Below are 13,052 nucleotides of genomic sequence, written 5' to 3'. Positions count from 1 at the left end.
CTTCTGCTCGGTTTGTTCATTTCATATGTTGAAGTGCTTTGGGACAATTTTACATTAAAGGAACCATACAACTGGAAAATACGACTGCTGCTCTCCGTTTACCTCCCGCGGTCTTAAGCCCTGATCTAAATGTATTTAGCAATTTCCCAAAACCATAAACTATCCCTTAAACAATTTAATGTATAGTTGAGACTTAAAATATTCTTTAAACCATTTAATATATCCTTAAAACAACTTTGTATCTTTTTGCTTAAACTATTCGGTTGCTGCTTCCCTGAAAAGGAGGTACTGCACTAACTTTTCGATACTCGATTGGAATGGCGTATCCAGAACACACAGTTTCTGTGTGTGGTGTTTTTTAAATGCAAAGGTTGTTTTTAAGACTTGAGTAATACCACACACACTGATCACACGCCTGGGTGTATGTGACAGGGCTACAAAACAAACAGACTGTGGATATGTGCTGTGTTCAGCGTTTGGAGAGGAAGGCCCTTGAAAACCTTCCCAACTCTTGACAGTATGGACTTTATTTAAGTCACTGAGGTCTGGCTTTAATTAGAGCTGTGCTTTGCTGGCTGCCATTTAAATGGTTTAATGTGCACAGTGCAACACTGTTTGTTTGTTAGCTGCTCATAAATAATTTATTGTTTATTTTGAGGTCTGCTGTTTTGTAGTTGACTGGACTGTAGATTGACGCACACGAGTTGATGCATAGAGAGATGAGAAAAGATTCGATACAATGTGAAGTACTGGAGCTACACGATCTGTGGACTGGAGATGAGAAGGCTTGGGGGATACCTTATTCAAGTTTGACACGTTTACAAGATATAGACAAGGTGAATCCTAAAATTGTTCGACATAGTCACCGACTTTGTAACCGGGGACGTGGGCTGAAGAGGGAAGGTGAACAAGACAGTTTAGATTTAACTATTTCACACACAGGGTGGAACAGACTGCCCAGAGAAACAGTGGAGGGGATAGTGTCAGCAAATCCAAGGGGGAGCTGGATAACTTTTAGGCAAAAGAAATGATTGAGATATAAATTAACAAAATGAATGAATTAAAATTTAACTTTGGGAGTGGCCAGATGGGCTGCAGTGATATTTTCTTGTCCTGTACTTTCCTATGTTGAAATTTATTTAGATGTTGTGGCATATGAATGTCCAAAAAAACCCCACATCTGTTTTGGTTGGGATTTTAAAAACTTTTTTCCAATAGTTGTGGTGGACTTGGGGTTCAGTCACCACATTTGCTGCAAATCAACAGCCGATTTTAAAACCTGGAGTTTTAGACTAGAAGCCTCCAAATAATAAGGGAGGTTTAAATTGTATTTAAATAATAATTTGTAAAATCTATTGTTAAGTGATTAGAATCACATTGAAACCAGTTTTATTTCACTGCCAGTTACAGGGAATAGTAAAACCTGTTTAAGTATTAAATATAGAGAATGATAACAAGGCATTGATCTCATTGTCGGGTTCTGCTGAAAGCTACACACTGACTGAACTTTGCCCCAAATTGGGGATTTTAATATGTATTCTTTTTACTTTTAGGGGGTGGGGGACATTTTAAAAAAAAATAGTTCTGACCTACATCCTAAGCCTGGCAAGATTTTGGTGCTTTGCTGCATTCTTGTACTGTAATAAAGTCTCTGATCCCCTTGAATAATATCCATTGACTGATGATTGCAGTTGAACCATGCTTCATAGTCTGACTTCCATTTGCACTACTTGGCACTGTCTAGTATTATAGCAGTGAATATTGACTGTAAAACATTTTCTTAAAAAGGGAACAAAAGTGTGGTATTTTTTTTCTTTCAAAAGAAGGGACTAAATCAACTATCCTCAATGGTCCCTTTTTACTGTAGTGTGGATGATGGTATTAATTTTTTGAAATACTGCAGTATGGGTCACATGCCATTGCCCTCTATTCACAACTTCCAGTCTTGCAGTGCAATAATTGAAACACCACATCTTGATCTCCATGCCATATGATGGGGTAGCGGAAATCTTGTTTCAATCCCTCAAAGATAGCCTTTTTGTCTCTTTTGCAAGTTAAACCAGCAACTGCCACCATCTACTTTAGTTGTCTCTAACCCAGCCCTTTATCAATATTGCACTTCAGCCAATATACTTTAATGTTTGACAGTATGCTTCTTCTGATATTTTTAACTCATCATTTCAAATTGCTTGCATTTCTACTGAACGACCTGTAACCACCAGTACTTCACCCTGATGTTGCACAGATCAATACTCTTTCCACACAGCCCAACTTGGAAGGTCAAAATCTACAATTGTTCTGGGTTATCACGAATGAAATCACATGCTACAAAAACTTTCACGCCCTGTATTCTTTGTATTGCTTCATTGAAATCCTAGTGATAGCATTGCTCCTCTCTTTAACTTTTTGCACAAGTGGAGCCCAGGATGTCCCTATTTAACCTCTCCAGCAGTTACACCAAGTGTTGGCTGACTGCTAGGAACCCTGGCGAGGGTGTTGTGTAGATTTCTGGAAGTGATGGTCTTGAAGCAAATGTTGGCATTTCAAAGTGCAGCTACTTTGTACTGCAAATAAATGGGCTTGCACTGGCTGTGATATCATCTGACTGGTTAGTGCTTGCATTATTTAGAATACAGTATATCGATAAAATGCCTTGAATGTTCTGAAAATAAAAATCAAAGCTCATTGCTGTAGGTCAATACTTTTTTTTAGTAACTTTACAAATTCAGGGTGAAGTACTGGTGGTTACAGGTCATTCAGTAGAAATGCAAGCAATTTGAAATGATGAGTTAAAAATATCAGAAGAAGCATATTGTCAAACATTAAAGTATATTCAGTCCATGAACTCTGACTGTAGTTCTCTACAGTCTTTTGCAATCCCTCCGTGGGGTTAATGGCACAAAATTGTCCATCATTTTACAATAACTAACTATTCCATTCTGAAAGCACGAGGATAGCTGGTGGGACTCTATCCGTCTCCCTGGCCACTGTCTGAAGCTGAACCTGACTGTCTGCAACCTTGGCGTCCTATTTGACCCTGAGATGAGCTTCCGACCACATATCCGCTCCATCACCAAGACCGCCTACTTCTACCTTTGTAACGTCGCCCGTCTCCGCCCCGCCTCAGCTCATCGCTGAAACCCTTATCCATGCCTTTGTTACTTCTAAACTTGACTATTCCAATGGTCACCTGGCTGACCTCCCATCTTCCATCCTCCATAAACTTGAGCTCATCCAAAATTCTGCTGCCCGTATCCTAACTCGCACCAAATCCCGTTCACCCATCATCCCTGTGCTCGCTGACCTATGTTGGCTCCCGGTCCGACAACGCCTTGATTTTTAACATTCTCATCCTCATTTTCAAATCCCTCCATAGCCTTGCCCTTCCCTATCTCTGTAACCTCCCCTAGCCCTACAACCCTCCGAGATCTCCGCGCTCCTCCAATTCTGGCATCTTGTGCATCCCCGATTTTAATTGCTACACCATTGGCACCCGTGCCTTCAGTTGCCTAGGCTCTAAGCTCTGGAATTCCCTCCCTAAACCACTCCACCTCTGTCTCCTTTAAAGCACTCCTTCAAACCTATCTCTTTGACCAAACTTTTGGTCACCTGTCTTAATATCTCCTTATGTGCCTCGGTGGCAAATTTTGTTTGGTGCTCCTGTGAGGCACCTTGGGACGTTTTACTACATTAAAGGTGCTGTATAAATGTAAGTTGTTGTTGTTGTTGAAGTGGAAAAAGTCACAGTAATGTTGTAAGGAGGCGCTTTGTTGCGTTTGGGACCAAGTAACAGGAGTTTTTAGTTCTGTACCTGGTTTGGGAGGCCTTGATTCACTCGAGTTTAGAAGAATGAAAGGGGATCTCATTGAAACGTATAAAATTCTGACAGGGCTAGACAGACTGGATGCAGGGAGGATGTTTCTCCCGGCTGGGGGGTCCAGAACGAGGGGTCACAGTCTCAGGATACAGGATAGGACATTTAGGACGGAGATGAGGAGAAATTTCTTCACTCAGAGGGTGGTGAACCTGTGGAATTCTCTACCACAGAAGGCTGTGGAGGCCAAGTCACTGAATATATTTAAGAAGGAGCTAGATAGATTTCTAGACACAAAAGGCATCAAGGGGTATGGGGAGAGAGCGGGAATATGATATTGAGATAGACGATCAGCCATGATCATATTGAATGGCGGAGCAGGCTCGAAGGGCCGAATGGCCTACTCCTGCTCCTATTTTCTATGTTTCTATGTTGATGCAAACAACGGGAGGTAAAACAAATAGTGTTTAACTTGTCCAGCAATTGCATCTCTCCCCTAATGAGCACAAAAAAAGAATAAGTGGTTTTTAATTCTCCCCCTTCCCCTGGTAAAGAACTGAAGTTTTGTTGCTTTTACTTTATTGTGTCTTTTTTAACCCTCAGTTCAATATACAGGGTGATCAGTAGGTTTAAAATGTAGGACAGACTGGGTTTGGAGCAGGCATGTCAGTGTGGTTATACACCAACTTGTATTTATATAACATCTTTTAAAGTAATAAACATCCCAAGCCGCTTCTCACAGGAGACAGCAGATACAGAGCAGTAGTAGAAAAGTTAGGAGAGATGATCGGAAGCCTAATCCTGAGATTTTAGTAAGTGGGACAAGATAGTCCCTAATTAAAGAAAGAAAGATTTGCATTTCTACAGCGCCTTTCATGACCTCAGGACGTCCCAAAGCACTTTACAGCCAATGAAGCATTTTTGAAGTGTAGTCACAGTTGTAAGTAGGAAACGTGGCAGCCAGTTTGCGCACAGCAAGGTCCCATAAATAGCAATGTGATAATTACTAGATATTTTGTTTTTTTTTAGTGATGTTTGAGAGATAAATATTGGCCAGGACACTGGAGAGAACTCCCCTGCTCTTTGAAATAGTGCCATGGGATCTATTACGTTTACCTGAGAGGACAGATGGGCCTCGGTTTAACGTCTCATCCGAAAGACGGCACCTCCGACAGTACAGCACTCACAGTGCTGCATTGAAGTGTCAACCTGGATTATGTGCTCAAGTCTCTGGAATAGGACTTGAACCAATGACCTTCTGACTCAGAGGCGAGATTGAAACTCACTGAGCCACAGCTGACGTGCTTTGCGTGATTCTTTTTTGTGTGATATTCTAAACTTGTCTAATCGATTTTATCCAGAGTTACTTTATCCCAGAGCAGCGTCTATATGCATTTTATAAAATTTGGACGCTTTCAGAATGCATTGGGATGTATTCTTGTTAATCTCTGAGGACTCTCATTTTGTTAGTGACAGATTGTCAGGAAGTTATTCATATTTTACCTTTCCATAAAACAGAGGGAGCGAGCTTCCTCTCATGTCTCTCTATTTTAGCGATACTTAAATGGTCATTGCTCCTCTGAGTTTTCATCTCGTTACTTTTAAGCTCCAAATAAGTCATCTTACACATGTTCCCGTCTCCCTACATACTTGCTGTGTTGGAATCAAGATTCAACGTCCTGTCTCCTACTCATTCTTTATCATAATCTCTCAGAGCTGCAGAATTCCTTACCTTTCCCATCCTTCTCGTACCCCTACAATCTACAGGCTGTTAAAATCCAAGATTAGCATTACCTAACCACTGCTTCTTGATTTATCCCATTTTTTCTCCTACCCTCTTCAACTTTGGTATCCTGCACTGTGGGACTTGGCCCTTATTGTATTGTTCTGCAAACCACCAGAATGTGCACTCTGCAGTTGAGAGCAGTTAATGTTGAGAACTTGCTGTGCAGAAGCTTGAGACTACAATCTGCATCCTACCACTGCTGGCCAGTGCCAATGAGCAGCAGTCTTATCATGGAAGTAGCCTCAAACTAGAAGTCTCCCACAACATGTTGGTGCAGAAAGGTGGAGAGGGATAGCCATTGGCCACCATCTGTAACCGGTCACTGCAATGTCCAAAATGGTAGAGGAGGAGCACCGCACCACCAGGCAAAGTGGGCATTCACGAATGGGTGCTTGCAAGCAAAAGCTTGCGTCCTGATACCCTGTGGTGCGTGCGTGTGTGTATCCCATGGGACTCCCCCGCAGTTCCTTTGAAACCACTTGCTGTACTCTTGCTAATATAGTCTTTCTTTGTTTCTGCTCCAATTTGAGTGCACTTGATTAAAGAGAGTCCTTTCTATTAGCTTTTTATAAAAAAAAGCTTTCAGCAGATTTCTCAATTACAGTCTTATGAGAGAAAATGTCTCAATTAAGGAAAAAAGAAAACAAGTATGTGTATGCTGTGATTGAGTGCAGTTTTGGTGCAGTAAGTTTGGCACAGAAAATGGGTGAACAGGAAGCAATTGCAAGACGAGCTGGAAGAGTTGATCAGGTGCCAAAAACACAGATTGAAAAGAAAACCATTTTAACTGGAGTTTGAAGAGCGTAGCCATGTTATGATGTTTATATTATTCATGGCAGATTGGTGCAAACCATTAATCTTTGCTTGGCCGTTCATTTCTGAGCTATTTTCTACTGTATTTGAGGGTCTAGCTAAAGTAAACATTTTTTTTAAAAGGTTGTTTTCTTTTCCCCATCCTGGTCGTGGGGGTGCTGTATTCGGCTTTGGTGGTCCTGGGCTAGGGTTCGAGGGGTGGGGGTGTTGAATGAGAATCGGGTCAAGCTTAGCTCGAACGCTGCCAGTATTCTCTATTTCAGCCACTTGGTGAGGCACTAGGAACTGTACCTCATCGTATTCTGGAGAGGAGGGGAGGAAATCAGGGAGCTTCTCGGCTCTTCATGTGCTATTTCTGAAGCAAGCACGTGACCTGGTCCCAGGCCTTGCCAATTCTACTCTGGAACCAGTTACCAAATGATGCTCATAAATCTAACCAGCAGAGCTGTAGAAGGTCACACACCTTGGTTAGGAGGTGAAGTGCTACAGCAGTGATAATTGTAAACAATTTTACAACACCAAGTTATAGTCCAGCAATTTTATTTTAAATTCACAAGCTTTCGGAGGCTACCTCCTTCCTCAGGTGAACGATGTGGAAATGAAGTTCACCTGAGGAAGGAGGTAGCCTCCGAAAGCTTGTGAATTTAAAATAAAATTGCTGGACTATAACTTGGTGTTGTAAAATTGTTTACAATTGTCAACCCCAGTCCATCACCGGCATCTCCACATCATGACAGCAGTGATAGATAGCATTCCCTACTGCTGCCCCTGCTCAGCTAACTTCGCACAGATTGGAGCTCAGACCTACTGCTCACTACCACACTAGGCTGCCTTTACCCACTGAACCACAGAAGAGATCACATACAGCATTTTCATTGTTGAGAGTTATTGTGAATTTTCTTGTTAACCTCAATGCAATATCCAGTTGTGAAATTTTGATAAATTATCATAATTATGATTTCCACATTTTGAGTTAAACCAATGGGACACCTCCATCAAGACATGAGCTAAGACAACTAAAGTGCTTCACGGAATACTTGAGTATTGATGTCATTTCAGCATAATAAACTTTTAATTCTGGATTTATGGATCAGCAGAATAAAAATTGAATACTCTTAAACCCTGAAATTGAAGCTCCCATTCCCAACTCCATATTCCACTATTGAAGATGGTTTAAAAAAAACAATAACCCACCCGATACATATTTTTTCCCTTTGTTTGTGATGCTGGCAAGGCTGCATTTTATTGCTCATCCCTAGTTGTCCTGAGAAGGTAGTGGTGGGCCTTCTCTTTGAACCACTGCAGTCCTTGAACCCAACTTTATAGAGAATGGGATTAAAAATAAATGTGTGCACGCACGCAGACTGTAGGTTGGTGTTACAAATTCAGGTCTGCTGTAGGTACCTTCGTGGGTCTAGTGTTGCTCCCCCATGAGATCTAGAAAGCTGGATGTCTTTCTTTTTGGGAGTCGACTACGATCATACGATAAAGGACAGAAGTAGACCAGCTGGTCCATTGAGCTTGTCCTGTCTCAGCATGGTGTAACTAAATCTAGGCTGACGCTCCAGTGTAGTACTGAAGGAACGCTGCACTGGTTGGAGGTGCTGTTTTTAGGATAAGACGTCAAACCGAGGCTCCGTCTGGTCTCAGGTGGACGTAAAAGATCCCATGGCATTATTCAAAGAAGAGCAGAGGCATTCTCTCTGGTGCCTTGGCCAATATTTATTCCTCAACCAACACCTGAAACAGTTGATCTGGTAATTTATCTCATTGCTGTTTGTGGGACCTTGTGTGCAAATTGGCTGCTGCGTTTCCTACATTACAACAGTGACTACACTTCAAAACCTTAATTGGCTGAGGTTGTGAAAGGCGCTCTATAAATGCAAGTTCTTTCTTTACACAAATCATCAGCATTACCCCTACTCACACAGTCAAGCAATCACCAGAGAGGCAAAAAAAAACCTAAAACAGTGTGCCAGTTTAGGAAAAAGCCATGGGAACGTCCTCTCTGACCCCTGAAAGCGATTAAAGCAAGCTCCAGGAGACAACAATGACTGGGTGACACAACCCCCCAATGACCCACCAATAACTGGTGACTGTAATTACATCTGCAACTCATACCAATGTATGACATAATTGAGGTTGCTTGTACAATAATGTAACCCAGAAATGTAACAATAGTATCTCTTTGTGATTCGAACTGGATGTTTGTCTTTCGTACATGTTTCTACAATTTATCCAAAGGCGGATCGAGCAAGCACTTGGTGAAATGAGGCTTGATAATCGATAAGCTGCTTTATTTCACAATAAAGTGAATATACAGAGCAGCAGTTATGATCACTTCACTTCATTCAATCAGCACAGCTTGTCTTCATACAATAATAAAAAATAGTGAACACTACTTTTCCCACATCAGCAGGTTGTATGGCTTGACTCAAACAAAAATAACTTCAGAGTACTCTCTTCCTGAAATCTAACCTTCTTGTAGCCTTTGATGCCTGCCTCGCAGCATTCAGTTTTGTAAACTTGACTACCTGTGTTTTGATCTTCCTCTTGTCACAAGGATAGGGATCAAAGACTTTCAAACATGATGAGTGTGAGGTGTTATTTCAATTACTGAAACAAGCTAATGAGTTGCTTATTGTTTAGTCTTTGAAGAAAACAACTTTGAAGTTAGCAAATTAACATCTTAACTACCCATCATCTCAGCCTTTTTAAAAACTTGTGTGAATAAACTGCTTTAAAACAAATTTAGGGTTAAATTGTTTTCTCAAGATCTTTCTGTGGGGAAGATTATCAAAAGATCCCGAAATGTGACAGTTGGAGTTAAGGAATGTGGTTCGGCAGTGCAAGAAGAGCTTTACTCTGTACGTTAATCAGTGATGTCGTTGGCCTGGTATTATTATTATTATTGTTGTTATTATGCTGACACTGGCTGCAAAATAACAAATAATAGCTGTGTCCTCCATCACCAGTTAACCCCAGAAACTTGCCAAACCTTCTAGAGAAAAGACGCAATTTAGTAAGGCCTTGGCTTCATGCACTAATGAATGGTGCAATATAGTTTCTCGCCTATGATTTTCCCACATGAGTTCTTAACAGCAAGTAGAGACTAAATAGTCTCCTTGGGGGAGAAAACAGGTGTGTGTGTCTCCCTTGATTTAGAGCACAATTTCATTGTCACTTGTGGGCTGATTTTTAATAATTATTATACCACACTGTTATTAGAAGAACTGAGACCCATCCTATTCCCCCCCGAATCCACACTTGCATCAGTGTGAGCACTGAATAGTAACCAGGAGCAGAAACCCCAGCCAGTTATTTCCTCCTCTCTAGCTCCTGCAAGGCAGGGTTCAGCTAACTCAGCACAGACCAGGTCTAGATGGTTCATTACCAAGCCAGATGGGTGCATTTGTCTACTGAGCCATCAGGGAACTAATTGTTCAACAACCAACCTGCAGGCTTCAATTTATGACACAATTGATGCATAGGTGGTTCTGTATTCCTGGAAGAACCAGAGCACATGATAGATTATTGGATTGTAAACTACCCAGCTGGAATGCTGCATAATGATACTGAACTTTCCTTGTCAGCTGTTCGCTGTCCCCAGTGCATGAAATAATGCTTATCTTTTTCCCCACGATTTGAATGTGCTAGTATTGTGTATAACCAATCTAATGTTATGTTTTTTTAAAAAACTTGTCTTTTTTTCCTCTTTCAAATATACTAACCCCAATTGGAAGGCGGGATAGGGATTCCTAAGTTTCCACCAATAATTTGTCCCAGGAATTGTGTAATGAGCAGCCTGGTGTGTTCTGTTCTCCCTTCTTGTGGGGTAGCATTTCATGTCTTATCTGGCACATGCCCATGACAGATTCATGCTTTACCAAGTGGGGAATGGTGAGCTTGTTGGAGCTCCGTTGTTCTGATGAAGAGTCACCACGAGAGCATGAGCAGATCCGATTTCAAGTGCTGACTGATCTGTTACCAATTTCCAGTATTCATTATATCCCCTCTTATCTGTTGCACCATGTACCTCCCATAATGTGCTGAAGTAATAAATATTCTCTTGTCTCCTTTTAGATTATCAAAGGTGTACTGGTCTCCTCAATGCAAATGGAACAGCTGGAGAATATCTGCTCACTGGATCACTTTGTGCTTGAACCAAAATAAACATTGTCTTTGAACAACTGTAAGTCTGTTCGGGGTTTTTGACTGAGCATTATGTAATGTGGCGGGATAGGGATGGGCAGCATATTGCATGACTGAACACTTCAAAATCAAAGTAATGCATTCCAAGGCAGTACAGTAGGATAAGCAGCTAAGCACATGATTCTCAAGGTCGACAGTTCTGATTTCCTCATTTTGACTGTTGCCTCCAGCTCGTTTGCCTCGGCAGAAGGAGTTTTAGTTTGTTCTTCGATGGAATGTGAGACTGAGCGTGGTATAAAACTAAAAGTGGGAGGAAGTGGGGAATGACTGGAATTAGACTTGCCATGCTCATATGACACCTCTAACATTAACAATGCTTGTGAATCATAGAATCTTACAGCACAGAGGAGGCTATTCGGCCCAATGGGCCATGTGAGCATACCTGTGCTGGATGGAGGAGAATATCTGGTACCGAGTTGTGCTAACAAGGAGGTGGAGAAATGAAAAAGTCCTAAAAGAGCCCATTCGTTACAAGGGCACACGGTGAAAACATTTTGTGGCTATACTGGGACTCAAGTGATTACAACGTTTTAAAATCTTTTGTTAAGTTAGGTTTAACTGTTCGGGTTCCTGAAATCTATTTAAAATTTGGATTCAAACAGTTGAAAAAATGCTCTAGAATTAGGTCACAATATTTGTAAATTGTCTACGGAGGAGAATATTACAAAATTTCTGGATTAATTCAGCAGATGCGCACAGGCACCGTTGGTGGATTTTAATGTGGATGAGTGTAAGGCTATGCGTGTTGGACCAAGAAATGTGCACAAAATGAAGGGGGTTCATTAGCAAAGGCGGAAAATGGTTTTGGGTGTGATTATTGAGCATTCACCTAAAGTATCCAGTCAATGTCAAGCTGTTATCAACAAGGGTCATTCCCTATTGTATCTCAAGGACATATTGGCCAAAAAAATAGTTAATCTTGTATAGCTCTTAGCTAAGGCCACATTTGTTTTTTGGTACCCTACCTTCAAAAGAACATTAATACTCGATGAATGTCTGTTTAGAAATGGGATTGAGGATTATAAAGATAAATACGGACAGAGATAATTGAGTGCTGAGTAGAACATGATGGTTCCTGATTTGTTGACACCACATCAAGGGTAAATAGTGTGGTGTTTCTGGCAGGATAGATGCTCTGATGATTTGTTTGATTTACCTTTCGAAGGCTGGGACAAACTTAAAGAAACCTTTCCTCAGGAGACTAAATCTATGGGGTAAGGTCCATGATAGAACCAATTGTCCATGGGCTTGACAGACCTTTAACTATCTGTGCTTTGTGTTTTCATAACCAGCTGCTCATTGCTTTCGATGTATATCAACAACAACAACTTGCATTTATATAGTGCCTTGTAATAAAAGGTCCCAAGGCACTTCACTGGAGTGATTATCAAACAAAATTTGACACCGAGCAGCATAAGCTGATATGTTGGACAAGTGACCAAAAGTTTGGTCGAGGAGAGAGGGGTTTAGGGAGGGAATTCCAGAGCTTAGGATGGAGGAGAGGAGGGAAGAGAGGCTAAGTGTTGAAGTTGCTCAGAAACCTGTCCTGCTTCCATGCCCAGCCTCAAATACCAAGATGGTGGTGGTGAGTTGTTTGAATGTGAGCAGTTTATTGTTAACATGAATACACGAAGAACGGAGTGCTGTAGGGTCTATTCTTGAAATATTATTTAAAGCACTGAATTTTGAATGTTTAACTTTTTATTAAAACAGACGGTGATGGAGTAAGTTGCTCCAAGTCCTACACTGCGATCTGTAGTCATCTATTGGATTTCAGACCGTGTTGCCTCCAAACTAAATGTAACCCAATAGATAACCAACCGTGTTAAAGACAGGGGCAAAAGAACGGAGGTCAAAAGTGTGATCTCACAAATTCCCATTTCAAAATATAAGGTACCCTCCCAAGTGAAACACCAGTTTACCATTGTAAATGTATGTGGAACTTGAAAGCAGCATCAAAACTCTATGAAGAACTTGTGGCAGCTCTCTAAGGTATAATTGAATTTTCAATGTCGGGATTTATAAATTAAGAACAAATGACGCTTTTGGTCATTGCAAGATGGCTGTAAGAGATGAACACCAGAACTAGTTTGTTGTAGTGAGTGAAGAATAGGGCACAGTTTTAAGATCCAGGATGACTTCCTTACCTTTCATTTCATTTCATTTACTGCAACTGACCCTGATTTAGATATGCGTAAACCTCCAGAACCTCGGATATATTGAATTATTTTTCCTCCTAAGATCTAGGTGAGAGCTGAAGAAACTTACCCAGCAAAAAGTTTTCCAGCTGCGTCAATTACAAACAGTTTTATTGCAACTGAAGTTAATTTTAGTAACATGCAGTTTGTGCGATCACACTTTTGACCTCCGTTCTTTTGCCCCTGCCTTTAACATGGTTGGTTATCTATTGGGTTACATTTAGTTTGG

The 13,052-nt window shown here is 41.0% G+C and overlaps 1 protein-coding gene across 5 annotated transcripts in view; it reads left to right on the top strand.

The window, feature by feature from the left end:
* The window catches only part of disp1 (dispatched homolog 1 (Drosophila)), a 360,433-nt gene that overhangs the window by 34,598 nt on the left and 312,783 nt on the right, over positions 1-13,052 (top strand). For 4 of the 5 annotated variants that reach the window (XR_010962963.1, XM_067985195.1, XM_067985196.1 and 1 more), the window contains one exon: positions 10,497-10,605. The gene's annotated coding sequence lies outside the window, so the exon portion shown is untranslated. Of the gene's footprint in view, positions 1-674; positions 837-10,496; positions 10,606-13,052 lie in introns of all 5 variants that reach the window. The other variant, XM_067985198.1, reaches the window with a different exon arrangement.

This window comes from Heptranchias perlo, chromosome 5, assembly GCF_035084215.1.
Source record: "Heptranchias perlo isolate sHepPer1 chromosome 5, sHepPer1.hap1, whole genome shotgun sequence".
In the NCBI taxonomy this organism is placed as follows: domain Eukaryota; kingdom Metazoa; phylum Chordata; class Chondrichthyes; order Hexanchiformes; family Hexanchidae; genus Heptranchias; species Heptranchias perlo.
This window is presented reverse-complemented; position numbering and strand designations above follow the sequence as displayed.